At 35.6% G+C, this 4,509-nt stretch overlaps 1 long non-coding RNA gene across 1 annotated transcript; it reads right to left on the bottom strand.

Moving 5' to 3' along the window:
* Positions 1-259: 259 nt before the first annotated feature.
* LOC136855756 (uncharacterized) lies at positions 260-2,891 on the bottom strand. The gene is made up of 3 exons (XR_010858122.1): positions 2,757-2,891; positions 2,074-2,176; positions 260-377 (listed from the first exon to the last, which is right to left on the bottom strand). It is a non-coding gene; the product is annotated as an uncharacterized lncRNA (long non-coding RNA).
* Positions 2,892-4,509: the final 1,618 nt, after the last annotated feature.

Raw genomic sequence — 4,509 nt, forward strand, 5'->3', positions numbered from 1 at the left:
CGTAGTATTTTACTTTAATAATTATAAAGTAATCAATCGTAGTATTTTACTTTAATAATTATAGTTATGGAACTCACTTTAGCAATTATAGTTATGGAACTCACTTTAGCAACTACGTTATAGCACCTACCAAGTTATGTGGGATAAGAACTTATTTGAGAAAACTTTAAGCAAGCTTAATCAGACATACCTCCATTAGATTTACCAAGCTATTAAAATTTAAAATCCAAACTATTCAATAATAATTTAAAAATAAATTACCTTCGTACATTGGCTTCGGAAACTTCAACCCCTATGTGATAACTCGAGCATTGAAGGCGTATGCAGTGCTACCTCCGGACTTCAAATAAATAGCCTCCATTCCAGCGCAGTATAGCCTGGAAAAAGAATGAAAAAATAGTAAATTTGGTAAAATTTTCTAGTTATCTCAGTGACAAACTTCACAAATATTCTAATGAAATATCCTCCTCCCCTGCAATAAGTTACCTCAGCAATATAAGTTTTCAGTAATATAAATTTTATAAATATTCTAATGAAATTTCCATCTCTCCGCAACAACAAACTCACAATTCTTCGAAAAGCATATCTAGAATAATTGGTAAAAATTTCAGTACGTAAACTTAGTTGCAAAGTTTACCCCAAATCATTATATAAGTTTTATATACGCCTCTAGAAATAATGTAAAAATTATACAAGTTTATGGTAATGCAAAATAATTTAAAACAAAAATCAGTACTTATTGATGTAATTGATAAAAATTATAATTTAAATACGGAACGTGAACAACTAAGCAGTGTAACACAAACATATCCTCATTTGTAACAAATTTTAACATACCTTTGAATGTTAGTAAAGACTTGGGAAATAAATGACACCCATTTGTCTTTCAATACAAAATTAAACCATTTGCCTATCTGTGATAAATTACCACAGAGTTCCAGTCTAGTTCTTTGTTTTCAGGGTAAACACTTTCAAAGAATGGACGGTTGTCTTAATTCCTGAGCGTTTCCTTGAAATTTAACTGTTGAAGATATGTATACAGATGAATTGCAATTCAAGACATTGGTTAGATTAATTGCAGTTATTTTGACCAACCCTCGTTGTGGTTAAAACGATCTGTGTGCAAGGTATACCACCATGTCCCCCAGGCTAGCCCCAAGTTTCCAGGCAAGGTTCTACGAAGCATTCAAATCAAATGCAAGATGTGAAGTCCTTCAAGAAATCTAACAAGTATCCTCATTCTGTCATGTGAATGAGAAGTTAAAGCCAAGATATTCCAAAATTCCCTGTCTTAAGGAATATTACTTCAAAGCTGGAAGTTGCAAGGGATTACATTTCACTTTGCAATCAATTGTGTCAGTCCTTTTTTCCCTGGACTTGAAAATCTTGTTAAAAAACCTCCAGCCATTTAAAACAACACAATGACCTGGAACTAATGCAGAACCTGCTCTAGGACAAAAAAAAGGGAAAAAAATCAACAATCTCGAGGAAAAAACCCCAAAAAAACCCCGAGGAAAAAAACCCCAAGGAAAAAAACCCCAAGGAAAAAAACCCCAAGGAAAAAAACCCCAAGGAAAAAAACCCCAGGGAAAAAAACCCCAAGGGAAAAAACCCCAAGGGAAAAAACCCCAAGGGAAAAAACTCCACGCACAGAACCCTTCTGAGCTGTTACAGAACTGATCAGGAAAAACAGCAAAATCTACGTAAGGAAATAAACAGCTCCAGTTGTAACATATATGACCTCTTACATAAAAGCTGTACCACAACTTAGTATTTGAAGGCAGAAAGGTGCCCAAAAGCAATTTCATCAACCAAGGTGACAAACTCCATCTTGAAAATCTTGCCCAAACATTATAGGCAACCTGACTTTTTTCAATTAGTTTCCAGACAACAAACAGTATAGCTTAGAAACATTTCAATTTCAACTTCGACTAATTTCTAGAGTTATATAATTTGCACCAATTTTTAGCTTAACTACTAAAGCTAAATTTTCTAAGTAATTTCAATCTAAATATATTCACTACCAATATTTAGAAAAATTATGGAAATCGAGTGCTAATGCTTCAGTTTAACCTTCTGAAGTAATTACTCTTGCCAGTTTGAATATAATTTCTGATACGGAGGCTTCTGATTGGCGTTTCAAAGTCTGAGGTCTTTGCTGGTCTTTAAATCCTTCCTGAAAAAAAATTATATACTTTAGACCTAATACTAAAAATCACAATTAAATGCTCATTTTAATACTAAAAATCACAATTAAATGCTCATTTTAAAAGTATTTTCATTACTAATGGCCAAAACATTTTTCCACCTAAACATTTCATACTTAACCTAATGTATGAGTTAACATTCAACCTTCATTATGCAAAACCTTCAAATATATATTAAGACATTTAACTTTAAAAGTTCAGTATGCAAAATCAGTTATTTAAGTTCACACACTTATCTAGCTAACTTCAGTCACTAAACTTTAAAGGTCATTAATCTTCAATGAAGATTATACACCCATTACGGGAGCACTGAACTTTCTACATTCAAACCACAACAAATCTTCAGTCTATAAAGTTTCAAACATTCCAACTGGTAAGGTTAGTTGATGGCCAAGATAAAGAGAATTGAAATCCACAATGTTTTATAATTTGCATGAATACATTTGAAAATAAGAGCTACCAATTACAAGAGCTCTTTAAGATAGTACTGAGCTGATATAGAACCAGCTCAACAGCTTAAACTTTTGACTTTTTCTAGTTGGATATTACCTTATTCATTTCGTCTACGTCCTGAAACAACCCTTTTTGACAAGGCAGGACACTTTGACAGGCAAGGCAGGACACTTTGACAGGCAAGGCAGGACGCTTGACAGGCAAGGCAGGACGCTTGACAGGCAAGGCAGGACGCTTTGAGGCAAGGCAAGGACAGGACGCTTGACAGGCAAGGCAGGACGCTTGACAGGCAAGGCAGGACGCTTGACAGGCAAGGCAGGACGCTTGACAGGCAAGGCAGGACGCTTGACAGGCAAGGCAGGACGCTTGACAGGCAAGGCAGGACGCTTGACAGGAGGCAGGACGCTTGACAGGCAAGGCAGGACGCTTGACAGGCAAGGCAGGACGCTTGACAGGCAAGGCAGGACGCTTGACAGGCAAGGCAGGACGCTTGACAGGCAAGGCAGGACGCTTGACAGGCAAGGCAGGTCGAACTAGTGTCGTTTTTCGGGTTATTTCATTTAAAGCCTTTATCTGCCAGAAGTGAAGTTTCATCTGAAAAAAAAATGAAAAATATTAGCGTGAAAATGTTAAGATTAAAAATATAAGTGGTATTTTTTTAAGAGCATTTTTTAAACTAACAGCCGAGATTATTTTGCATTGAAGTATAAAATTCAAATATTGAATTTAATTTTTAGTATTAAACTTTAAATCAGTCGGCGCGTAAACTCTTCACAGAATGATGCAAATCCTAAAGATTTTAGCAGTTTTAACCTGAATCGCTTACGTCCTTGCTTAAAAGAGGCACTTCACAGCCTAGTCAGTGAAACTGCCTAGAAATTTCAAGTCTTGTAAGACTAAGGATATCCTTTACATTAGGCTATCACTGCCTGGCACAAGTCATTGGAAAGCATTTCAAGGTTTTTTTGAACTGTTCAAGATCACGAATGCAATATCCCAAAAGGTTTTCTTAGAAAACCCGAATATTTTACCTGTTTATTTGATTAATAGTCCACTTGTCACTTTTAAGACTGAGGAAGCTTTATGCATTGAAAGTTAAATCATAACTTTAAAGATATCCTGGAAAAAGCAAAGCCTGTTTTCCAAATTCACTTTCACTTTATGGTTGGGCATATTTTCACCAGTATGTAGAAGAGTTAATGAAAGTGCTAAGGAATTAGCAATCACGATCGCCAATTGTCAACAACAAACCACAAGAACTACGTATAGGTAGTTTGGCCTTATGACCTCTTTAACAAGGTAAGAGGTCAATGACCGTCTTCACTAAAACGTACAAATCCCTACGTTTTACGTAAAGTTACTTTTCTTTTAATTGAACAGATTATCTTAGCACTCCACATTTTGAGAAAATGCAGATCTTTCTAGATAGTGACTCCCAAGGGGTTTAACCCTGTATGTATCCACCTTTGAGGCGTGTTTAGTACAAGCCTGTTCGGGCTTACCGTAAAAATATGCTAAAGACTAAATATCTAAGATAATGACCCCCAAGAAATAGTCCTAGATATCGACCACCGAAAATGGGGGGTCACTAGGATATGTCCAAAAAAGCTATATAAAATCTACTTGTGTACACAGTTTAAGATAAATTTTCACAACAGGGCACTTAAACGTGCTTTTATCTTACGTAGCCACATATTCTGGTAAATAGCAAGTAATCACTGTCTACACAGGTTTTTTACCCAGGATTGGAAAGCTGCACTCACTAAGTATTGCATTAGATGTTCGTTGCTATTGCATAATGGATAAATATCACACTAGTACTTTAGCATTGCCAGCTTCAATAAAAAGT

This window comes from Macrobrachium rosenbergii, chromosome 33, assembly GCF_040412425.1.
Source record: "Macrobrachium rosenbergii isolate ZJJX-2024 chromosome 33, ASM4041242v1, whole genome shotgun sequence".
Taxonomy (NCBI): domain Eukaryota; kingdom Metazoa; phylum Arthropoda; class Malacostraca; order Decapoda; family Palaemonidae; genus Macrobrachium; species Macrobrachium rosenbergii.